Source organism: Rosa chinensis, chromosome 3, assembly GCF_002994745.2.
Source record: "Rosa chinensis cultivar Old Blush chromosome 3, RchiOBHm-V2, whole genome shotgun sequence".
Taxonomy (NCBI): domain Eukaryota; kingdom Viridiplantae; phylum Streptophyta; class Magnoliopsida; order Rosales; family Rosaceae; genus Rosa; species Rosa chinensis.
The window spans coordinates 30,452,574-30,479,104 of record NC_037090.1 but is presented as its reverse complement, the minus strand read 5'-3'; the positions used below and the strand labels follow the sequence as shown (position 1 = coordinate 30,479,104).

The window sequence follows — 26,531 nt, the reverse complement described above, 5'->3', positions numbered from 1 at the left end:
TTATGATTCTAACCGGATCAAGGAACACTGCCATCTTGAAGAGATCTATTCTCCTACAGATGCAGTAAATTATTTCTATACTAACTTTGCTCAAAACTTTATGCAGTTTGAGAACTTTAGTGATGCTAGGGCTTCTGACCTTATGAAGGATAGTACTGACAAGATGAATGAGTATGAGGTCAAGATGATCAATGGAAAGAGGGTGATTATGATAGCTGAAAGTGACTCCGCAATGAGCTCTGGCTCGAAGAAAAGGACTAGGGAAATGACTGAGGATTAGGCTATGGCTGAGGCACAAGATGAGGAGGTCAGCGCCTCTTCACCAAAGATGGCCAAACCATGAAACTCCTATGTTGGAACTGCAGGGGCAGCGCCTGGCCTGGTTTTGTGGCGCAGTGCCTCTTTTATTCTTCCTCTCTAGATCTTGATGTTTTTTGTCTCCTAGATACCAGGGCATCAAGTACCTTACTAAATAAATTGAGGAAGTTTCCTTATGATGATTTTATCTTAATTCCTAGCCTGCTCATGGTCAATGTGGTGGTTTGATCTTATTCTGGAAAACTAGAACTGTTACTGTTGAACTAATCAAACCCCATGAAAGATACATACATTGCTTAATCAAGGATAACGCTACTAACAGGTCCTGGATTACAACTTTTGTTTATGCCTTTCCCCAAAAGGAAAAACAAGCTGACTTGTGGTCGGAGCTTTTAACTTTACAACCGAATAGTGATGAAAGTTGGTTGTTACTACGCGACTTAAATAACATTGTGACCCTAGATGAGAAACTAGGGGTAGTCAGATAGTGACGAATTATATGCTGAATTTCGCAGATTTCTTGCATAATGCAGGATTGTTTTCTTTACAGGCACATGGGATACCTTTTACTTGGACAAACAACCAAAAGGATGACACTTTAATTTATGAACGACTGGATAGGGCCTGTATTAATGCCACTTTCTTAAACAATTTCCCACAGATACATTTAGAGAATCTCCCCATTATTGGGTCAGATCATGGACCTATTTATCTGACAATTACGAACAATAATGCAAAGAAGGGTAAGGCCTTCAAGTTCGAAGCAATGTGGTTATCCCACAAGGGTTTCAAACCACTAGTACATCAAATCTGGAATCAAAGGAAGGAACCTTGTCCTCTTTTAAATTTTCTAACTATCAGGAACCAGTTTTGCCACCAAGCAAAAAGTTGGAACAAAAATGTGTTTGGAGATATTTTTAGAAGGATAGAGAACCTGAATGATAAATGTCAAGATATTCAAAATCAATTAATCTACTGTCCTTCTTTGGTTTACTTGCAGGAACAACATTCCCAGGTTACAAGAGAGCTGATACAATGCTACAGTGATGAAGAAGTCTATTGGGCCCAGAAAGCGAAGGCAAACTGGTTGAATCTAGGAGATAGAAATTCTAGGTTTTTTCAAACAAGAGCCAATATAAGGAAAAAGTCAAACATAATCACCAGAATACAAGATTCCAGTGGAAACTGGATAGAAAACGAAGAGGGAATCAGTAGGATTTTAATCCATGACTTTAAAAAGCGTTTTCACCTTGATACACCTGCTACTAATGCCCAGTTATAGGAATTCACCAATATAATTGAACCTTGCATTACTAGTACTGACAATGACTCTCTCTTGCAGCCGGTTTCAGAAGATGAAATTTTTGAAGCTGTCAAGTCTATAGGCCCCCTCAAAGCCCCAAGACCGGATGGACTACATGCATGCTTCTACCAGAACTGCTGGAATGAGGTGAAAGATACTGTTGTTCCTATGTTTCAAGCTTTCTTTTCTGATTCAAGCTTTCTTTTTTTTATCTTTGCAAAGGCTACTAAAAAAGCTGCTAGGCATATTTTCACAATTCTCTCCTCTTTTTCTTTGGCCGCTGGCCAGAAAATCAATTTCAATAAATCTTCCCTCTATTTCTCACCCAATTCTCCAACTCGGCTTAAAAGGGATATTGTCAATATTCTTAACATTCAACAGAAAGCGACTATTGGAAAATATTTAGAGATTCATAATGTGATCTTCTGGAAGGATCCAATCAACTCGAAAGAACTTCTACTCAAGATTACAAATAAGCTTGCAGGTTGGAAGAAAGATACTCTCTCCAGAGCAGGTAGATTAACTTTAATTAAAGCAAACTTGCTAAGTATGCCAAATCATGTCATGTCTTGTTTTAAATGCCCTATTAAGTTTACAGATCATATAGACAAGCTCGCAAGGAACTTTTTCTGGGGTACATCCTCCAAAGCATCTCCAGTGGCTTGGAATAAGGTTTGTACCCCTATATCTGTGGGAGAATTGAGAGTTAGACCCACTGCCTACTTCAACAATGCTGCAATTGCCAAGTTGGCTTGGAAAATACTGACAAACCAGGACAACTGGTGGACACAGATTATGAGGAAAAAGTATTTGAGACAAACTACATTCTTTCAAGCAAAGAAAAAACAGTCTAACTCCTTCGCTTGGAGAGGAATACTGGATACAAGACAGCTTATTCTTAAGGGAATGCGATGGCTAGTGGGAAATGGTAAGTCTATTAAGTTTTGGACTTTTAATTGGGTGTTTGATTTTCCCTTAATTCACCTACTACCTAAGAATACAAGACTAGGGATAAACATTGACGAAACAGTGGCAGATTACATCCATGACCATAACTGGAACCGTGGCAAACTTTCCAGGATTCTGGACCCAAATGTGGTGAATCAAATACATGGAATTCCAATTCCTGTTTCTGACCAGGAAGATGAGTGCATTTGGGGCCCATCTGGCAATGGAAAATTTACGATTAAATCTACTACCTGGCTACAACTACCGGAAACCGAGAACCATAAAAGCTTGGACCTGTTAAAGAAGCTCTGGAAGCTTAATGCTCCACCCAAAGTTAAACTTTTTGGCTGGCTACTCTTCAGAGGAAGGCTTAAGACAAGGGACCGACTTTCCAGGTTTTGTTATGTTGACGACAACTCTTGTCCATTGTGTGATAATGATAATGAAACAGCGGACCATTTGTTTGGCTGCTGTGAGTTTACAAGAAGTATGGAGACTATCCAACCTGGATGGTCTGCCTTGGAATGAGGGTTATCTCCAGGTTTTCAGGAAAATGTTTATTGATCAACCTTGTAATCAAGACCTATTTGTTAAGCTTCTAATACTTTGCTGGCAAGTATGGAAAGCTAGAAACGATGCTATCTTCCATGGAGTCATTTCTTGCCCCAGGTCCATTGTTGCAACAGCGGCGGCATTTCATCACACTGACACTCAGGAAGTTCGGCCTTCTGATGGAGGTCCTACGCAAAGTTCTACCCACACCATAGTATGGCAGTCACCACCACCAGAAACTGTGAAAATCAATTTTGATGGGTCAGGACAGGGATCATCTTCGGCAGGACGCTTTGTAATCAGAAATGCTGATGGCATACCCCTATTTGCGGCGACTAAAGGTTTTGGCAAAACCACCGTACCAGTGGCTGAGGCTACGGCTCTAAGAAAAAGCCTTCATTGCGCACTACGATTGAATTTTCTGAATGTTCAGGTAGAAGGAGACTCCAAGGTAGTTATTGATGCTGTCCTGGGAAGAACACATCTCCCTTGGAGAATTGTTAAGATCGTTCAAGACATTAGGAATCTAGCCTCTAGATTTACCACAATTACTTTAGACATATATTTCGGGAGGCGAATTTTGTAGCCGACTCTATTGCTCACCTTGGGCATTCCTCTATTGACGGTCTCTTCTGGACGAACACTGTCCCCAAGAATACATCAATGCCCTCTTGTTTGATGTTGTAAACTTTGGTTGCCGCAGAGGCTTTCACTTATAATATAATCTTTTTGTATCAAAAAAAAAACAGAAGACTTCCAAGGGACTTCGCAATTATATAATTCACCATTTACCATCTGCACCGAGCTATCAATTCCGTTCAAAGGGACTGTACAAACTGGGGGCCCTCTAAGTCTAGCTCCTGTCTCATGACACAGTTCATAAGCCAATCACTGCTAAAAGTGCCTATGCCCTTCTTTACAGCCAACACTACTTCTTCCATGTCTTCTTCGCATGCCACAAATATTGTTCTTGAAGCTTCATTTACTTTTTCCAGTCCACCAATTATCTGCAATTGATCCAACCAAACTTTGAAACAAAATAAATAAATAAATAAAATCAAGACATCAATCAGAAATAAGACATTGACACAACAACACTTGAGCATGGAATTATGCAAGAAATGGCTATATAAAGTGCTTCATCACAAATGAGAGAGACTATTGTAAAGAGGCAGTACCATCCCAAAGGCAATATATTCCTCACAAAAAAGTTAAAGGAAGTTTGAGATTAACAAAATATTCCTGATTAAAACCATTACCATTGAGGCCCCATTTCATTCAACAGAAACTAAATCCTGGTACATGGGAGAACCATGATCGTACCAAGTGAATTATGTAGTAAAAATTTGTCTCTCCCAAAATGGGGCAAACAGACATTCAAATATTGATTCTCCCCTGTTTCTGATCTGTATGCCCATTACAGATAAAAAGAGAAAGGACAAAGAAGAGCAATACCAGATGTTATAGTCTCCGGAATCCACAACCATGATAACCAGTAAGGTTCAAGCACAGTGAACCTAAGTACAATGGGGATGCAAAAATATGCAACCCGTAGAGTTACAATATTACATCATGGTCAAGTTAGTGCACCTACACACCTGGGAGATTATATTGCATCTTGACATACTGTTTAACTTGGATTTTCATAATTTTGTTGCTTACTATTTCTAGAAATTGAACAAGGTAGAGATCAAAATTGAAGCACAGGACAGGAAGTAGTTGGCAGAAATTCCATGAAAGTCATTTTATGATTGGAATTTAGTAAAGTTTCTGAAACAAGTCCATTCAATCTGGTAGATTGCATTCTCTTGTTTTATTTTTTATTTTAGTTCGAGTAGATTTGATTATTCAGTTTGAGTAGATTTCATTTTCTGAAAAATCATTTTATAGGGATAACATACAAAATACAGAGTGATTACACCAGACCATTAATCTTCACACTGCAACCAAGGCATGCTTAACCAACATTCAGATTCAGCAAGGAACTTACATTTCCACCAGCAGACCTGACAATGGTAGATAACATCTTTGCAGGGGGTTGAACATGAGCTGCTATGTACACATTATAGCCTTTAAGCAAGCCTTGAGGACTTGCTTTTGCTCTGAGAACTGCAGCTCTCAGCTCAGCTCCATATTTAAGAACATATTCTTCATCATGTAATATGTAAGATGATTCGTCTGCAAATGAGAACATTGTATAAAAATATATGTAAGCACATTTCCTGGTATGCCATCAACAGAAGTAAACACAGATCGGAATTCAAGTAATGTGATTCATGATTGAAGCTGAAGTCCATGGAAAGAGCTATTAAACAGCATCTTTTGTTCTGTCTCTGCCAATTTGTGGTGGGAAATGGGGAAGGCATGAGTTTTTTGGAAGAGAGCTGGTGGACTGGGGAAACAAGTATTTACATATATTATAACAATATGATCTTCTCCCCTGCTAGGATGGACTAAGTAATGAGTAGAAATTCGAGTATAAGAGGAATCTGTGAGACCTGGAAGTTGGAAATTTTATGCCCTACGTCTCAGTTAGAGGAGATTGTACCGGTCTCATCTAGACTAGACAAGAGAAGGTGGATGGAGGAATCGGGGAAATTTTCTTGCATCTTTTTCAAGGCTGTTGATGGAGAATTCCTTCTCTTCCTCACTTCACTCCTTTTATGTAATATGGAAAAACCTATTAGTCTCTCGACTCTCCTGGTCAATGGTGTCTAATATGCAAACTTGGGTTTTATTATCTGTTCAAAGGACTTTGCCTGGTTGCTTATATCTTTAAAGAAGGTTAGGAAGTCTAACTTGACCACTGACTCCTCTTCTGATACTGTAGCTTTATAGTGTTGAAATATGTGCTGCGACGGCTGTCTTCTGGGTCATTTGGATGGAGAGGAACAAAAGAAGTTTTAAAGAAAGGGGAGAAGCCGGACTTCTTGCATGGATGGGGTCTGATTGTGGGCTTCAGTTATTTCAGAACTTAAGCTGTAGTTCAGTTTCATAGGGTTTGGTTTTGTTGCAGGTGCTGTTATGTTAGTTTTGTTAGCTTTGTTTTTTAGGTGCATTTTATATCTCAGTGGATTTCTTGTCCACTGCTGCTCTTCATTCCTTTTTAATGAATTTCAGATACCAAAGAATGGTCAATACGTTTTGTTTATGAATTCCCAAATAAAGAAATTAGACTCACCAACGTATGTTCCTTGACGAAAGCTTTCTTTCAACCAAAAGGGAGAAACGATCCAAGCTCTGAACAGCAAAAAAATAAGGAAATCACATTTAAATAGCAAAGAAACTCACCATCATGTTGCAGTAGCAATGACAGGGAGAAAAAAAAAAACACATTTAAACAGCACAACTGAGTTTGACTACTGACCCTGAACAAAGAGCAGTACAGAAATTCAGAGTTGTTCTCACTTTCCCGGTAACAACATGTGTACTTGTACTCCCATTACATGTAATAGCCCCACCAAGGTCCTCGATTACCTACACATTCACCAAGTATAAAAATAAACAAAAACATATAATTAAATTGTTGTTGAGCAGAAAATAACCATATATAGTCCCTAACTATTGGACCTGAACCCATGAAGTCCTTATAAAAAAAAAAAAAAAAGTAATAGTACAGCCTCCTTTGGAAATGACCATAAAACTCCTCTTTCCTGATATTAATTTGGATAATAGGAGACCCTAAAAGAATTTCGAACTGAACTACATTGAATTCGAGCCATCTGGGTCTGTCTATAACAATCAGTGTCTATCTATAACCTAAGCAAGAAGAATTCAAGTTATTGGTATAGATCATATTATAAGAACGCTGTATATAAAGGTTTAAACTGATACAGTATTATAGACAAAACTGTCACACGCATTTTTGTCATCTGACCCATGAATGTTATCATGAGAAACAAGCAGAACACTACAATTCAGTTTTGAAAGAAACATACATGTTCAGATGAGTCGTGAAGGCACACAAACAGACACATGTACAAGCATGCACAACAAATCGCACTATTTTTCTTTTGCAATTTTGTAACTCCAAATTAACTGCACTTGCTAACTTGCTCGTGTTCCAGGATTTGAGCTAGTTCATTTTTCGTCAGGCTTTTATCAGGGTTCATTGAAAATTGTAACACCACTACGTTCAAGCTCAGCCCGTGATCAGGTCATGCACAATTCAAGGCTAATTTTGTTAGCTTAAGTTTTTTCTGTTGACATGATTTAGTGCTATTTCCTAGAATATAATACCAGGAAAGTGGATGCATGAGTATTCTATACCCACGCCTATGTACTCTATTCATTTGTAATGCCATATGATGAGGGTCCTGTTCTTTTCTAAATTCAACAGGAACCACTGACTAAGGAAGAAAACATTACTTTATCATCTATTAAATGCCCTAATGTCAAAATAAAGAAAACATTTCCATTTAAAAGCCTCAGATAGTCAGATTAGTCACACCAAGCTTCCACTAGGTTGTGTTTAAGGAGACAAGCACGAATGAACAAACACGAACACACATATGATAAGGATCATGTTGCGGTGGTACCAAACAGCATAATATCTTTAGAAATTGTGATCTTTAATCTAGCAATGGAAACTGCTAAAATAAAGAATAATGACAATTGACATCAACCTGTGATCTCTGACAAATATAAATAATAAAATGTTGTATACCTTTGTAAGATTTGCTTTCTTTGCATCATCTGCAATATTCATCAACATGATTTTGAAGGATTCTCTCTGTGACTGAACTCCTTCTGGACTGAAGTTTCTAGTGTTATATTAACTGGTCCACATTCTTCAGCAATCTTTTCCTTGCAACTAATAGCGCACTCTCTAGGGGGATCTGCCAGTAAAGATTTATCTTTGGAAGAAACAAAGGAGCATCCTTGTAAACAAAACTCACTTCCATCAGTGGAGTTAGACTCAAACTGACAGCGATGACTTCCTTTTACTTTTTTTTACTTCAGTGATGATATTGAAGATTTCCAGACCTTTCTCTTTGCAACTTTGCCTTGTTTGGAAGAACAGTGGTTTATATCACCATTGTCTTCAATATTGGATAATTTTGCACCACTGACCAACTTGCTGGAGTCCTCTCTGGTGAGAGCATCAGATGACGAATTCCCTGTAGGCTTAGAAGAAGCGCCCAACTCCAAAGAGTCTAGAGTATTTGCTGAAGCCTGCTGCTTAAGATGTAAAACCATGAGGGTTGAACCACCTGGAAAGCATAATGCTCTACGAATATCAGCTTTAATAGGTGGCCTGCAGCGTCTACCCTTAGTATCTACCTCAGCTATTGATACGAAACCCTACATTTGAAATCAATTTCCACAAATGAACAAGACATTTTAACAATTATGTAAGAGTAAACAAAAAGAAAAGAAGAACAATAGGGTACTAAATTGCCCCAAAAATGTGTGAACCCTCCAACTGTCAGATGTTTCAGGTTAGGAAGTTTCCTTCTTTCTACAATTTTTGAATTTATGAGCTTTTGTGCGTGCGTGCGTGTGTGTGTGTGTGTGTGTTTGTTTGTCTGTGTGGGAGAGAAACAGTTACTTTGCATCTTCTTCTAAAAGAGCAAAAAAGTAAAATCAATGTCCACACCATTGGAGAGAAGATATACCAAATAACGCTCGACAAAATCAACAAGAAAATACAACTACAACATCCAACTCTGATCCTGAGAACAAAAAACGTGAACTACCTGTTTGAGCCAAAACCCTTCAGATTCCTTGTCTCCCCAACAGAATATTGTGCATATACCAACACTTTGAAGTCTCTTTTTCAATTCCAGGAACAAGGAGCTACCAAATCCCTGAAATTACTGCTGTACATGAGTTAACCAGTTAAAAAAAACTAAATGAGATTTCTAAATAAGAATTCATAGCATTCCAAGGAAGAGTAATTAAAACAATAGGGGCCTGGGGAGAACACAAGTCCTAAAGGTAATACGCAAAACTTATAACACCGAACTCAAAAAGTTCAGCATAGTGCAATTAAAATGGACAAGGAAATTTCTTGCTGATTTCGAAGTTCAGTTTGATCTCAGATTGCATGAACTGTTAAGGAAAATTTTCATTAAGTGGTGGTATTCAAAGCTAGAAGTGGTCATTGGGTGTAACTGTGTTGCCATTTTTACAAATGCAAGAACATTGTCAGAGATACAACAGCCCTACATGAAACAAGACTATAATCACAAGCAACCAAATAAGAGATGACAAACGCATAGAGGAAAGACCTTGTGTTGGTACATTGAACTGACAGCAGCAATAGGTATCTCAGCGTACTGTGTGTCAGTGGGAACTATTTGGTAAGTGATAGCAGCTATAACCTGCAAAAGAGAAAAGCAGAAGAAAGGGAAAAAAAAAAAAAACGTTAACCATACGTTAATTGTATTGAAACCACAAGATAAATCTAATATATAAGCAGAGTTCAAGTTGCAGATAATTGTGTGGGGATATAAAGTAAATACCAGAAAGAAAAAAAAGGATCACAGAAACCGTACCTCTTGGGAATGACGCAAAGAATGAGACTGCAAAAGCAAAGTGCAATATTTCCTGCAAAAGCAACCATAGATAATGAAAAGCAAACTGGATTACTACATGTATACAAAGGGCGCAGACGAAGAATCGGAGAGAATTACCTGGAGATAGGATTTGCTACAGCTATTGGCATCTTTAGGGATTAACAAGCACGAACGAAAGATCACCTCCTAAACACATTCAGAGATTAAATATCAAGTTTTCAATGCAAAACACGTTAGTGTAATTCACATCTTGTTAGAGAGATTTGTGTAACTGAAGATTTATGCAATCAAAACTGATCATCAGTTTTGAATCTTTGTATTTATAAAATTGAATAGTGTTTATAGCTGATTGTAACAGTAGCATAACAATCAATATAGCTGATTGTAACAGTAGCATAACAGTCAATTAGCTTAGCTATATAATTGTACATTGTAATCAGATTGAGAACACAGAAAACACATTTTCTACATGGTATCATAGTTTAGGTTGCTTACCTCCTTTCGATCCAATATCTCTTCCTTAGTCGTTCTTCCTACTCTGCGCCTCCCCTCCCTCCCTCATGGCCAACCCCACTGCTTCTTCCTCTTCTCCAAACACTTCCAGCTTTATCAAACTCACTGACACCAACTATCTAGTTTGGCTTCGGCAAATCAAACCTTACCTCCATGGCAATGATCTCTGGTGCTATGTTGACGGTTCTAAACCCGCTCCCCCATCTACCATCATGTCCACCCCCTCTGAGGGCCAACCTGCTGTTCCTATCCCCAACCCAACCTACACCAAATGGTTCAAAGAAGACCAAATCATCGTCAGCACTCTCACCACCACCCTCACTGAAAATATTGCTCAGTTGTTAGAGAGATTTGTGTAACTGAAGATTTATGCAATCAAAACTGATCATCAGTTTTGAATCTTTGTATTTATAAAATTGAATAGTGTTTATAGCTGATTGTAACAGTAGCATAACAATCAATATAGCTGATTGTAACAGTAGCATAACAGTCAATTAGCTTAGCTATATAATTGTACATTGTAATCAGATTGAGAACACAGAAAACACATTTTCTACACATCTACCTTGAGATTTGAAATGCTATTCCTTTCCACTTCTTTTCTCACTGCAAGCAATAACAACAGCCCAATCAACAATGGACATAATTGACCGTAAAAAAGTTGGATTGGAATTCAAATATGGAAATGAAAGAATTGTGAAATGTGGGAAAGGTTGGTACATGAGATAGTGATTTTGGAGGTTGTGGAGAGGGAGATTTGGAGGGAGTCCGGCTCTGATCGGCAACTGAAGTCGGTAGCTTCCACTGTCACCTCGCAATTGCCTGTGAATTACAAACACGATTACGATTAGGGTTTTTAATTTCAATCCTAAAGCCTGCGTGGGTGTGAAGAAATTTACCTATTGGGATCGGAGAGGATGATGCGGTCTTCCTTGGCGCCATCCCAAACGAGGCTTCAGAAGCACTGCTTAAATAAGCGGAAGCAGAGCAGGAATAATTTCCCGCTTTTTCGTTCCCCTGCGCCCGCCTTGTGCTTTTGAAAACTTTTGGTTTTGGGGGAAAAAAAAATCCAAACAGAGGCCCATTCTAACTTTTTGTATCAAGTTTGTGATTACATCACATTCATACCCAAGATATCGAGCCCGACCCAACTTTCGTACATGCCGTCCGTGATGGAGTTAAGTATGATGCCACGCGCCAAATTTGGATGGGTATTTTGGGTCAGTTAAGGATAACTCAAGCTTCAAAGCAAGTCCGTGGTGGAGTTAAGTATGATGCCACGCGCCAAATTTGGATGGGTATTTGGGTCAGTTAAGGATAACTCAAGCTTATGTTGCTTGCTTTGAAGCTTGAGTTATCCTTAATCACTCTCTCAATCACTTTGCAGCCTCACTTGCTATGGCAGGTGGAGGTGATTTGGTGGATATCACTTGAATGTATGGAGGAGTGGTCAAGCATGCTTCTTAGGCTTTCCTCCTAGCTAAGATTTTTCCACCAAACTAGTGGAGATCAACAAGATGAGACGACATTTTTGTCAATCGTCTGGGTTCTTGATCCTCGATTTAAGCTTCAGGAGATGACAAAGGCTAAGTTTGTTTTCTCTTTTGATGATCGTGGCGATAGCAAATAGATTCTTAAAGGAGGACCATGGATTTTCAATCGAGCTCCTGTAGTGCTGCAAGAGTATTGTTGCACAACCAGATGGGGTTGCATTGGACTCTCTTTTCTTCTGGGTTCAAAATCACAAATATCCCTCTGGTGTTTAAGGTTAAAGAAAACATCATCAATATTGCCAACATAGATGGTAAATATATGGAAATGGATGACAAGACTTTCAACTATATTAGTAAAGTTAGGATTAGGGTTTCCCATGAAATCTCAAAGCCCTTTTTCAGAAAAAAAAATAAAAATAAAAAAAAAAAAAAATTGAAGAAGTGTACCTTGCCCAGTGACAAAGCCATTGACCTAGAAGTGCATCAGCCGGTGGGAACTGTGGGATGTCTAGCCGGCGGAAGTGAGGAAAATAGACTTGTATCCAACAGTCTAATATCCAGAAGGGACCGGAAATGCTGACCTCGAAAGGGTGCATGGTGGCCTGGTAGAGAGTGCGATACAGCGCGCCTAATACAGGCTGTCTAAGACCAACACGGCGACCGTTATAGAAAGCCGTGGCCAAAGAAGCCCAGGGACCAATGGGCTTGCCAGAGGAAGTACAAAAAATGAATTTGCAAAGCCAATATTCTAAAAAGGCGATACCACTGGTCGCATCGTGCTCCTTAGGGGTAGGAGGTGCTGTGAGTACCGCGGCTGGTTTGAATCATGTGCAAAGGGAAATCGATGGCGTCAAATTGGCCTTGTACGTAGGGTTCTTCGTCGATAGGTAGCCCCGTGATGGTGAGAATGTCTAGCAATGTGATGCTCATTTGGCTGAACCGGAAAAGTGTTGCTGGTAGTATTCCAGAAACAAAGAATAGCGGCGAGCGATTGCCGCCCCTTGGAAGTCGGAAACATAGATCGATGGTGTGGGTAATATCCTCCGCGTCCCAGTGAGCCAAATCCCTTGCTCGAACTTCGTGATACCAGGTGCGTTCTGCCGCACTGACTGTAGGTCAAAACCCTATCTTCGCCTTGGATTGGAGTGCGCCCCAACTGCTGAAATCTCTGATAGTCCTTCAGATTACTGGAATGGGTCAGTGAATGGGTAGGTCATACAAGGTGATGGCGTCTTCCGGCATAGAATCTTGCGGGGTAGAACCCAGTCCTGCCTGGGAATTGGGAAAACTGAGTAGTAGAAGCCACTTGACGGTGGTGTGGGCATAGCAACGAGCACCAATGCCGGTTCCCTAGGCATGGGCAGCCTCCTCGTTGATTTCCTCCTCTTGATAGATGATGACTTTCTTGGGTGGAGCCATTTCTGGGTTTCTCTGAGGAATTAGTGTGAAGAAAGAAGTGTTTTCTGGTTTTAGGAGGCTAGAGGAGTGTCTGATGTGACAGATCTGAGTTGCGACAGGATTTAAATAAGAGATTTTGTGAGGGAAACGATGCGACGAAAAGACGTTTAGCCCACATTTATTGGCTCATTTCTGTCATAAGTTGCGTTGCTTAAGTCCTTTTCGATCAGTTACAATTCGCAGGCCTGATCTCGAGGCCTGGGGGGCAATGTTTGAGCCCAAAAGTATTTTTGGCAAGATCCCTTGAAGGGGTTTAGTGTGGCGGACCGATACCTGCTGCTCAATATTAAGTCTACTTGGGTTTGGGTTTTAGCTTCGCCCATTTCAAGATCCATGAGGAAAACGAGCCCTTATTGGAATCAAGTGGCGGAGACTAAATAAGAATCTTCAATTAATAATTCTTCTATGTCAAGGAACAGTCGAAACCCTAAAGTATAAATACCAGGTTTCAAGGACGCAACAAAAAACAACTCTTCAATCAATCTCAACAATTATCAAAGTCTCTCCGGAGCAAACCTATCCTCAACCTAGTTGAAAACCAGCGAAGCAAGGGTAATGCCCTCGCAACCCAGCGAAGCTAAAGTCACGCTTTAGCAAAACCCTTGCTTTCTCCTACTTCCCGGTGATTGCTCTGCTCAATCTACAATATTGAGTATCGACTCGGTGACGCAAGAGATCACAACACAAGCCCTTACCCTTAAGGCAAGAAGTCCTTTTTTCGAAAGGCAGAGAAAAGAACCTGGTGATGAGGTTGGTGCTCTCCTCGTCCACAGAGTTTGAGAAGAAGTCAGGTCAAGGGACTCCCCGACGACTACTTTCCACGGTGCTGGCACGCCTGCGCATTCAAAAAGAGGCTGTTTGCTGGCCGGACCAGTTTGGAGCCAAACAAGGCCTTATGGCTTAATCTCAAGCAACCCCATGCCTTTAGCTTATGAAAGCCTGGATGGAACATACCAGGCTTTGATATTCGCTGAAGTGCATGGGGTGCTCCTATGTGGGATCTCTGCACCTGAGGGATCATCTTTGTTGGAAACCCCCACAAGGAGCAAAACGAAGAAAGGTGGGAGGCCACCCAAGGCCAACCGCTCTTCTTCGGGTCCCTTCCTTCTGGGCTCGGCCCGAGTTGTGCCCTCCAGATGGAAGGGGGCTTTGGCGGTCACCTCCTTCTCATGCTCTCTCTTCAATGACAGAATCTTGGAGGGATGACGAAGGATGGACTCGCGGAAGGAATAGGAGTGGCTACAGTATGGCCGTTCCCACACTTCACGCCCAGAAAATGGTGGCTGCCAAGGTTGAAGATGGTGTAGAGACTCAAGTCGATGCCTCTTGGAGATAGTGGCGCGGCTCAAACCCTCAGTGAGTTCCTTCGCTGCTTGATCCTCTTGAAGATAGATTCAGAAGATTCCACTGTCTACATTTTAGCCATTTTTGGCTTTGTAATTTCGCGAAAGTATTGAATGTAATGCTTTTGGCCGCAAAGCCACTTTATGAATATAATAGCATTATTCTATTTCAAATCACTCTTTAGGGTTTAGGAAATATTCGCGAAGCCTCAAAAATAGGCTCCAATTTGTTATTTCAAGAAAAGTTCAAAATAATCGAACTTGTAAATATATTTCCTTACATAGGTTATTAAATATTATTGTCCCATCAACAATACATAGCAGTACATTCAGACTGGTTACAGAAAAGACATCCCCTATTGACAGTGTATTGGTTTGTTGTGTCGTGCCGTTGTCACACGTGTATTCTTTTTATTGGGGGTTCGTGGGCGCGAACTTAGCGTGGGTCCTAGTCGAGGGGATAGTCGAGCCTCTGGGTGAGGTAGCCCAAGGGCAAGCTTGGTCTGAGGTTGGGGCTTGCTGGGATCTAGATTCGGGAATTCTTCTCCAATGGAGTTCGAGGAGTTGACGTTAGAGACTGATTCCCGAGGGTTGCTGCTGTTGGTATAGATCTGCCGAGGCCGAGCGGGTTATTTCTACAAAATAATATGGTAGACTAGCCGATACTTATATCAGTTGATGAAAGAGGAAGGCGATCCTTAAAAGCTTATAAGGGCTGGAGTGAAAAGTTGGGAAGATCGACGCTCTAGGGCGGAATTGGAAGATTCCCGACTGGGGACCTGCGACCCATAGTGGAAGGCGAGTGGGCTAGTCATCCATGTGCTGGTTGGACCTTGTTCTATCCATACCAGCTCAATTGTGGGTTATGCTTTCCCGTCTCACGGCTTCTACAATAACTACTTTACGGTCTGAACGTGGCCATTGGACAGTTGACTCCTAATGCCCTTAGGATTCTTATTGTAAAATTCAATTCAAAAATGATAGACTGAAATCAATACACTCAATAAAGACCAAACAATGTGGTATCCTTTTTTGATTCCAAGCATCAGAAGTATGTATGAAGTAAGTCATGCATCAGAAACAGGAAAAAAAAAATTATCACCTAGCAAATTCACTCCATCAATAATGCCAGAGACCAATGCATTACTTATGACGGAAGAACACTTGCCTGCCATTTATTTTACATGATATTTGAAACTACATAAGAGAAAATTACATGATTTACTTGGTTTTTGACAACTTGAAGAAGCAGAACAAATCTTTTGAAATAGCTTGAGTTCAAATTCCAGGTTCAAGATGAGCATTCATTTTGTAGTATGAAAATGGAGCAGGGGTTTGAATTGTTTAACATATAAAAGCAATATAGCAGTGCGAGGGGAATTAGTATTTTGTAAATATTTAGTCATAATTAAATAAGAAGAAGAAGCAAATCCATTTCAATATATGAAGTTGCTAGACATAAATCTAAATAATGACATTCATGTTAGCACAATTACTGATTGCTTATTCCTTTTGCCAATATTTAACAACTAACATAAATAATTGAGAAGGACAGTATATACAATAGGTTAAGTTGCAAGGAAAATTAAAATACTTACCTTCAGTTTCTTCTCTAACCTTACTGCATCCCAATGTTTCAAACTACAATTAGCTCCCTCTGCTCGATTCCAAATGCAAATATGGAAATTCTAGATTAAAACACCGGAAATATTATATACATATATCCAATCAAATAGGATTAACAGGGACAATAAGAATAAAATAGAAGACACAATCAAATAAGAGGCAAAATATGAGATTACTATGGAAACGTTGGAAATAGTATATATACACAATTGAAACACTATATCTCAACATGTATTTTGTACATTGAAAAAGACCACAAACTAAAGGTGCAAAAGCTAAAAGGAAGTTCGAAAGTTTCGAATTGAGTGGGTTGGCATAGTAACCTATGGTCCTCCTAAACCCTAGCAACAGAAATGGCTGGATTGTGTACACGTTAGCCAGCAGAGGACTAAAAGAACATAATCTATGTCCCATGGTTTACCAAACATAAGTTGATACGGAGACATCCCAATGGGGGTCTTGTAAGCAGTCTGGTATGCCCATAAAGCATCATCCAAGCGTAAGCTCCAATCTTTCCGGGTAGGCCAACCGTCTTCTCAAGGATTTGCTTCGCTTGTCGATTAGAAACCTCCGCTTGGCCACTTGTTTGAGGATGGTAGGGAGTTGAGACTCTATGAGTGATCTTGGGTTTGGGTCATAGCTTCGCCTATTCCGGAGTCCAGGAGGAAAATGAGCCCTTATAAGATTCGAGTAGCAGAGACCGATTAGGAATCTTCAATTAATAATCCTTCTGTTTCAGCTGTCTTGGAAAGGGTCTGATCTAGCTAAATCACGGGATGTCTTGGTTTGCTACTATCGCTATCGGTCTCGTTTATCTGTAAAATAAACAAAGGTCAGAGGAAAGACCGGGTGTGCCGGCCTTCAACTCTCCGATGCCTAAGTCAGTAACGTTATAAGATAATGATAATGGAAAGCGATAGCAAACGGTTATCTCTTTGGGTTGTTGGAGATGACCTTAATGTAGCAAATTTGTGGGAGCTTGGTTCCGTTTCTTTCGGTGTGGGATGTTTGGGGTTCCCGATATCACCCCGAGAGATATCAGGACCCTCAGCTGGGAGCTTTCCTTACTTTTGTATTAGCGATATGAGTCTTGTGCTTTTGATACTTGTGCTTGAGGTATATGCATACCAACAAGTCCCCCAAGTCCCCGGTCAAGAGTCCTCTTGGGTGGGGAGTTTGTCTTTCGGTAAAAGTATCGGAAGTGCAAGGCGAGTTCCTGCCACGTGGCTTCCGTACGACCATTACCCCTAGTCCCCCAAGTCCCTACCTAAGCGGAGTATTGGCTGGGGTGAGGAGATCATTCTCGCTATTGTGATTGTGTCGCTATCGCGTATCTATGGTAGGGTTTCATGTGCCTTTTGGCACATATGTTATGCCATGGTGACACTTGTACAGTTGTCATTCGTTTTTCGTGTGCAGGAAGTCCGGTGTATTGGAGTCCGTAACAAGTAATAATGGCGTAGTGGTAGGGAGTCGAGGCGACGGCGCATGACTTCTGTTCAGAGATGTCGAACACGTGGTGGGATCTGGCGTCGTCGTCCTTGCACGTCCAACGGTCCCTGTACTCTCGAGGTCCCTATATATAGACAGAGGAGGAAGATGGGGGCTTTGACTAGAATATGAAGGAGAGGTGAGTAAAGTTAGAGCCTTTAGCTTTCGGAGAGCTTGAATCTTTTGTTTGGTGGTCGGAATTCCGGGTTGTTGGCGTTAATGCCTCTGTTTTCCAGTTGGAAGAGTGAACAGGTATGCTGTCTCTTAACTTTCTTGGGTTTCTTTTCTGATAACATTTATGTGGAATGTGGGTTTAGTAAGGGGTCGTTTGTCAGGGTTGAGGGTTGTCGGTAGATTTTAGGCCACCGTGGGTCCGGTTAGGCTTTAAGGAGGGTGAAATGTGAATTGTGGGTTTAGTCGGATTCCGTGTTGTGGTTCTGAAGAGGTCTATTGGATTTTGAATTTTCGTGGGGCGGGTCGGGGAAGGCGATGGGCAGGGATTGATTGACTTGTCTTGGGTGTCGTTCGACTATGGCGCGGGAGCATCGTGGTCGCGGTAGGCGAGAGGGTTCTTCTCGTCGTGGTGGAGGCGAGGGTTCCTCTAGCAGAGGTGGTGAGGGCGTTTCTTGCAGTGGTGTTGGCGCTACTCGTGGAGGTGAGGGTGCTTCTCGTGGAGGTGGCGAGGGTTCGTCTCGTGGGATCCTGAGTAGAGTTGAGCGTCCCACGAATGTTGTGGGGGCCGAGGTTCCCGAGGCGGGGAACGTAACCGCTCAATTTCAAGATTATCTCTTTGGAACTGTTTTAATTTGCAGTTAAAGCAAACTTGAATGCGCCGTTGATTACAAAAATTAAAAGAATTATTTAGGCCAAGGGACTAAATAACTAAATATTAATATTAATCAAATATTCATATTACAAATAATGGGCCTAGTACTAGAGGCCTAAAGACCCCGGCCCGCATAAGTCAAGCGGAGGTCATCTAGACGGAAGCCAGTATCAGCGGCGGCTTGTTCGGCCTGTTGGGTTGCTCCGCGAGCCTGGGCCAGGTTTTGAGATAGCGTCTCGGAAGCTGCCAAAGGTTGCTCCAGTTGGGCCTCCGCTTGGACAATTCCGACCCTTACAGCTGTTAGTTGGGCCTAAAGGTCTTGGATCTGTGACTGAAGGTGATTCTCTGCGAGCATCATCTCTCTAATATAAGAGGCCCGCTTACCCAAGAAATCTCGCAGGGCATCCATCTATTGAGCAAGGGCCTGATGATGCGTCTGGGCCTGTCTGGCCCGCGCCGTCGTAGCTGTTTTCTCATTGAGCCACCTAGGGAGATCCTCCAGTAGTTTGTCGATACCAACGAAAGTTTATTTGATAGATACTCTCAAAAATTGTCTCGGCCACGTGTCACTCGGCCGAGGTCTTCTTGGCTTACACGTGTCCTTCTGGCTTGGTGACATGTGCGTGGGCGTGCCAACTCGCAGCTGAGAAGCCAAGCAAGGTTTTGATCTAGGTTACCGAGTTTGCGCTGATCTGACTTCTAATCAGTCAACTGTGGGCCGAGGAAGGATCGAATACAGCCGCGGGGTTCTCTGCCTTGGATGCAAGGATTTTACTTGATTCGGCTTTGCTAGCCGGAGTGTTCGTGCTGTGTAACTCGGTGAGTGAATGTGAAAGTGCGAGTTATCAATAAAAAATCTATAGGATGCAGATACTCACAAGTCACATTAAAGACAAAATCAAAGTATAAGGTGTTATTCTGATGCCTTGATTCAATATGAGTACGGACGAAGAAACGCATGAACCCTAAAAACTCGTTTATATGATTTGTGAAAAAGTAAATGCAGGAGGGTAGATGCAAAGAAATCACGTGCAGGAAAAATAATGAACAAGGAATTAAAGAGCAACAAAATAAATCTGCAAGAATGTAAAGTGCAGGAAAGACAAGAAAAATACCAGTGAGTAAAATAATTGACAAGAGATACTGTAGATTGATAGCGTGTAGAGATGCGATAGAGAATTTGAGAATATTGAAATTGTATTGAGCTATTGTGTTTTTGGTCGTGGACCTTTAACAAAGATGTCTACGGCCCCTTTTGTCGTACAGAAATAAAGATAATAAAACAAATACAATCTCAGCTTTAATTGTTGAGACTGGATTGATTACAAATTGTTCTAAGAATCAAAGGAATTTGACGTACATAACTGGCCACACTTGTTGCTGTAATGTCTCTAAATGTAGAATTTGGCATTTAGTAGCTTTTATCTGCTCATAATGTCCTTCCATCAGCGTCCCTGACCAATTGAAACGGGCATTGGATAGGACTTTCTCAACCACTATTAAACCATACCTCGACTCAGGTGAGCCGGACCTCGGTTGAGGTGAAGTGAGCCGGGCCTCGGCCAAGGTGAAAGTTAGACCACGGCTGAAGCGAAGTGAGCCGGACCTCGGCTATATGCTTATTCTATCATGGGCCATCATGACCCAGTCCTGCATCCTGTGGGCCCTAGCTTAATTATTTGCTACATGCGCCTTGCCAAATTTAGGTTCAAACAGGGCCCCTCTAGTCCCTTGAGCTTCGGCTTTAATGCCGAGTGGGTAAGGGATTGTAGGTTTACCGTTGTACTTCGGTAAGGACCTACTTTTTCAAACTCATCTGCTCTAACCCATACCATGCCACGTCCGGTATGCTTCCATTCTTGGTAAGCAACTCAACTTGGCTGCCACCTGATCTTGGCCTTACTTGGCCGTAAGTTTAAGTTCCTTTATTGTTCCTCTGCGTTACTTGGCCGTAAATTTTTTCTTTGAACCTCGGCTTTAAAAAAATAGAAAGCTATGGAGCTTGGCTTCATGAAGTCTAGCCGAGGTAAAAACTTTCTGGAACTTCAGGTTCATGAAAGCTAGCCGAACTCTGCTTTCCTTCTATAACTCGGCATCAAATCAAGCCGTGGCTATCCTTTTTAAAGTAACTAGGCCTTGAGGTACTAGCATAGTAAACTTTGGTATAGCTCAGTGTCACGAGCCGCACTTGGGAGTAGTGCTATCGTCACTCTGTAAATGAGATGCCGAGAGGGGCGAGCCTTGGGACAAGGAGATGCCGAGAGCCTTGAGGTAAGGAGATGCCTAGAGGGGCGAGCTTGAAGCTCAAGTGAGGACTAGTGGCATTATCGTTATTAAGTGGAAGTTGGGGTTTGAGGTATTTCGGCTTGGAATTTGGGAAAACTCAAAACATGAGAAATGTCCGGGACGTCAAAACTAGTTCAACGCACTTGACGACATGTCATTTGGAGTTTTTGTGAATTAGTTATGGACAATTAGTTTCCTCGGCTATTTTGATGTTTCCTCCCACCTTGGTCATGTAAGCAAAATATGCTCTAAAGGGGGAGACATGGTGTCAAGCTCTCCACCACCCCCGGTGCTGGCCTTTATGGGGCACTAAGTGAGCTTCTCCCAGGCGCCCGTGGGGCCTAGGGGAACTCCCAAGACGAAGATGCGAAGCAGCCCTCTTCCTTGACCCAGCTCCGTTAGTCCGAGTGCAAGTCTCTGACACTCAGGTCCCATCCACCTCACCAGCCTGGACATGGGTCTCCGTCTCGGCAACTTAAGTACCCCTGACATCGCCCTCTCCAACTTCCTGACGAAACTCAGGAACCTCGGCAGCCAGAGTCGCATTACCAACGGCTTGGCTTGTCACCTCAACTTCCCCGCTGTCAACAGCAATGACTTCTCGCGACATCGGACCACCGATATCGTCACCAAAAACAGCATCCAGCTGCTCTAACACAGCATGTTGAACCAGGCGAGCCTTGGCACTGGTATCGCTCTGGCGCCGTTTAGCTTCCTCAAACAGCTCCTCAACGGAGATCTCCACTTCAACCCCTAGTTCCGATGGCTCATTCACAGCACCAAGCTCTACCCCTCCCGTCGAAACTCAGGGGGACTGCCTTGCGCCTTCCTGAATCTCGGGGGACTGGCGCTCTCCACAGCTAGTACTTGGGAACGTTGACCCGCCTTATCCACCCACTCTGGAGAAGGCGCTACCCCCTTGGCACCCTGCCCTTGGTGGCCTTGAGCCACGTGCCCCTCAGCACCCACCTCCTCATCAGCTCACTGGTTGAGGTACTCCAACACGCTATCGGGAAACTTCAAATGTACTTCATCGGGCAACTGCATGTACAACCGATGATCAGTCACATATACTTTCTTGTTGGGAAGCTCGACATTACATCGCCTCACCGTCTCTGACTCTAGCAACAACTCCTCGATGATGACATCGGTATCAACTTCAGCATATAGAGCGTCGCTCTTGCTAGCGACCTCGTTAGGCATATCCGCTACAAAATGAAGGCACAATGTCAGCGAGATCAAAAATGAATAAACGATAACATTGTACACAACAATGAAACAAAACCCCTCACCTAGACGCCTCCCCAGCTCAAACCTCTCATATATCGAAAGCCTACACAGGCGAATGAAACCCCTCTTCCCCTTGGGGAACGCGCCCAAAACCCTCGCAACACGCTTCTGCTCTAGCGTGGTCAGGATAGCCTCCTGCCTCACTACGATACAAAGACATGCTGTTAGCACACCAATGGCAAAAAATTTACCAAAAACGCAATCACGATATTCACAGATAGGCTGGAAAAGAGTGGGAGCCCAATGCACCATATCTGGATTCTGCCAGGGGCCCCCAACTAGGCAAGGCCTGCCCCTCCAGCAAGCGTAAATGTTTGACGGAGGGTCCTCGATAATGTCATGGCCGCGTGCCCTAAATTCACACACCCGCTATCTCCAGCCTTCGTCGAATATTGCATCTTGAACATGGAGTTAAACTCGCCAATGCTGGGACAAAGCTGCCTGTTGAGCTTCCACAACAGCAAAACTCCCATCAATTGCCTCAACACGTTAGGCGACAACTGCCCCACAGAAATGTTAAGACACGACAGCAAATATTGCAACTCCTCTGGTATCGGGAACGTCAACCCACACTTGAGCTGATACTCGTAAAAGCACGCCCACCCCACCTCGAGGTGACTAAAACGCTTGCCATCTCTCAAGGGGTGTAATAGTACATTGTTCGGAATACCCCAAGTCATCCTCATATCGGCGATCTGCTCTTCTATCATACTCGGACCCGGCTGGTCAATGGGCATATCGCCAAGGAGCAGCCGCCCACCTGGTAAATGAGGAATCTCCAACACCTCAACATTCACTACTAGAATTATGCTCATAGACATCACGACAATTACATCGGTGAGAAATACTCGCAATGTAAAACAATGTCATTAGCATCGATTCCTCAAAAACCGATTTCTATGCATATAACTAACATCGCTTTTTACTATTGACCGATGTCTATATTTTGAATCAAAAATTTTCAAAAACGCGGAAAGACTAAGTTAAAAATTTTCAGGAATGGGGGAACAAAATTTTCATTCCCCACACTTACTATTTTTCCACTACTTTCACACAATTGAAAACTGGCAACCCATTTTCTCTCTTGCTATTCCCCGAACCCTAGCCCTTTCCTCCTTCCTCTCCCACTCTCTTTCCACAGCCACCACCGCTTCCCTTTCCTCCGCTCAGTCCCGCTACTATCTCTCTCTCATTAACCGCCTCCGCCTCTTGCCGGCGCCATCACCTCCATGAGCAAGCTCTCTCTCTCTCTCTGGGATCTCGGAAGACTGAAAGAAGGCAAAGAACCCTTTTCTCAATCTCACTCTCGAATGGGGGAAATCAATTACTTCTGTGAACCAAGACAACATCCCAGGGGCGACCAGCTACCACTCCTTGTCCTAAGACGACTAGGGTTTGGGAAATCCTAATCAAGCAAAACTTCTGAAATGTTTCTGGCAGGAAAGATTTTCCTAGAGAGATCGATCATCTCTGAAGCGGAATTTCGCTGCCTTTAATTTGTTTGGAAACGATGGGTAAAGGAAAGTACAAGAACAAGCCCACTAGTCAGCGCCAGTTCTCCAGTCACGAAGATCTTCGTAAGCCCCCGTTTCTCTCCTCCTTTGTTTCATTCCAAAGAAAACAGCTTGATTCGTGTTTATTTCGTTCTCAAAACATGAATAATGATTTCAGTTCTCAGAACATGATAATGATTTCAGTTCTAGTAATGGTGTATTACTATTCGGATTTGGGTTGGAACTTGAGGAATGATTATTGATTATGAAAGACCAGAATTTAACAAGTCATTGCAAGGTCACCCTTTTCTTGTCTTAAGATTTTAGCTATGTTTGATGTCAATTGCAAGTTCAAGCAGCTGCCAACTCATATTTATTTTTAAGTATTGGCTGAATAATCTAGGAAAGAATTATAGTTTTATTTTTACTTTCTCAATATGATCCCATGTAATGGAAACTTAAACACTAGTTGACATTCCGGAATTTCATTGTTGGTTTTCATTGTTTTGAGGATATTTACTCGGCTCTAGATGAGATTTCAATAGATTATACCAATGAGTGTTGCTTCTTAATATGAACTCCCTGTAAGTTTTGATTGATTTGGGGATGTTCTATTGTTCTTGAGATGGATAGGAGTGAAGGTTAGGCATGACACTGCCTTTGTGTCTTACTAAATGGTCTAATTCTGTTTCTTTGCCAAAACAAATTAATGACTTCCTTTTCATATGTGTAAAAGATAGAGGGAAGGGAAATAAATATGAAACTAGATGCCCTTATATTTATATTACAATTTCCAGTTTATTTTCGAAAATCATGATATCAACTTATTTGAACTTGGGAATTGTTGTGACATGTTTTCGTACTCTTGCCGACATGCTCTATCTGCTTCATATTTTCATCAAGTTGAGGACAACTTATATATCACCAAAAACTAAATTTTTTGGGAGGGGTGAACTTGTTATGGATCCCAAAAAGATTGCTAGAAGGTATCTGAGATCAGATTTCTTCGTAGATCTTATAGCTACACTGCCTCTCCCTCAGGTATGCCATCATCATCATCATAAACATACTTTTTCTCAATTAGTATACTGGTCTAGAGTGATTCATCTACAATGTACTATTCATTGGCATTTTGATTTGTGAATTTGGCTTACTGAACATGATTAGATAAGTTTAGTCAAATTAAGTCATACAAGTGTATGCTAGCCCTTTCTGTTTAACAAGAAACTATAGGATATTTTTAGTGCCATTTGGACTTTACTGCACTATTGACTAGTATTTTTTCTGCATTTTTTTTTTCAGTTTCACAATTGTAGAAATGTCACTACTTTTATTCTGTTTGGCAGATTGTCATATGGTTCATAATACCTGCAGTTAAAAGCTCCAGTTCTGGCCATACCCATAATGCCCTTGTACTGATTGTTCTGCTCCAATATGTTCCTAGATTGTATCTCATTTTCCCACTAAGTTCTCAGATCATCAAAGCCACTGGTGTGGTCACAAAGACAGCTTGGGCCGGGGCTGCGTATAATCTCATACTCTACAGTCTACATGTTAGCTAGTCATGTATGTAGTTTCCTTTATTTAACATTAATTCAATTTTACCACCCTTCAAGAGTCAACAACATTGATTCTCTTCCTGTTCTTGTAGGTCTTAGGTGCTTCATGGTACCTATTATCAATCGAACGGTATGCAACTTGCTGGAAGTCTCAATGCAGAAAAGAAGTTGACCCCATCAAGTGTTTTCTCAGCTACTTGGATTATGGTTCTTTGAACAATGATGGACGCCTGCAGTGGATAAACAGTACTCTCATGTGTTTAGTAACTGCAACCCAGAGAACTCCATTGGTTTCAATTATGGCATAATTGAGAATGCACTGACCAACAATGTAGTCTCCTCCTCGTTTCTAGATAAGTACATGTATTGTCTTTGGTGGGGATTACAGAACTTAAGGTATGACCGTATCACCAAGACTATGCTTCACTGTAACGGGCATATGTATTTGCAATTTGATCAATATTAATGAATGTCTTGTTCTGTTTATGTTTTTCTCATACAATCTGTTTCAATCTATCTCAGCTCCTATGGTCAGACTTTGACTACAAGCACATATATCAGTGAAACTTCTTTTGCTATACTCATTGCTATTTTGGGTCTGGTTCTGTTTGCACACTTAATTGGAAATATGCAGGTATGTTACCTTGTTTATGATCAAAACATCATATTGTGTTTTTTGACAACGAAAAAAAAAATGTTGTAACTTCTTCCACTTCAGTAACAAGGTTTCTTAATTCTTTTCTTCATTCTGATATTTTAGACACATTCTATGTTGTTAACTCATACTCTGTTTCAATTTTATATTTCCAAATAGCTTGAGTTTGACAAACTGAACTGATGCATGATCTTTGATAGTTTGTCTTTCGGTTCTCACTTTTCTTCAAAACTATATATGAGTTTGGATGTACTTATCAAATTGGACTATCACTTGTATAAATTATTTCAGAAACTACAGTTTCCAGACCCAGTGACCTGTTTCTGTAAAACTGTAATTTTCTGTTAATAATTTGAAGTTATTTTCTTCTGAGAATTTGTAGTGGACTTGTTAAAGAGTATTTGAGACTTGGAATCTCCTAAAAAATATTTGTCTATAATTAGTTATGATTTTTCAAAGTTACAGGTCTGTTGCAGGAATTTCTGAAAACAGTATCACTGTCATGTTCTTTCTGTTTCTTTTAGTATCTTTTTATGTACAATCTTGCTTCAAGAAACCAGTACTTTAGAAGTAGGCATTCCCAACTTTCATATGAAACCAGCCTGCCTCCATTTGGAGTTGGTATGAAAGATTTATATCACGACAAATTTGGCTTTGTGCATGAGCATTTCTGCTGCACAGTTTTACTTTACAAATCAGATCTCAAATAACCATTTCTAGATGTTCAATGTGTGCTATAATCCAGTATTTCTATTGTATGATAAAGCAATTAGTTTGTTTTTATTTGGGGGGCCACAAGGTGATATCATTGTTGCAACATTGGACCTTAAAAATGATGGGGTTCCTTGAAAAGGAA

General features: G+C 41.4%; 1 long non-coding RNA gene and 1 pseudogene across 2 annotated transcripts; one reads left to right on the top strand and one right to left on the bottom strand.

Moving 5' to 3' along the window:
* Nucleotides 1-3,147: 3,147 nt before the first annotated feature.
* Nucleotides 3,148-11,246, bottom strand: LOC112193553 (annotated as a pseudogene).
* Nucleotides 11,247-23,513: 12,267 nt separating this feature from the next.
* LOC112195453 lies at nucleotides 23,514-25,241 on the top strand. Of its 2 annotated transcripts, none has more exons than XR_002934525.2 (3): nucleotides 23,514-23,545; nucleotides 24,808-25,027; nucleotides 25,113-25,241. It is a non-coding gene; the product is annotated as an uncharacterized LOC112195453 (long non-coding RNA). The 2 variants fall into 2 exon arrangements; XR_005808937.1 differs by lacking the exon at nucleotides 23,514-23,545 and adding an exon at nucleotides 24,410-24,502 and having other exon boundaries at nucleotides 24,836-25,027.
* Nucleotides 25,242-26,531: the final 1,290 nt, after the last annotated feature.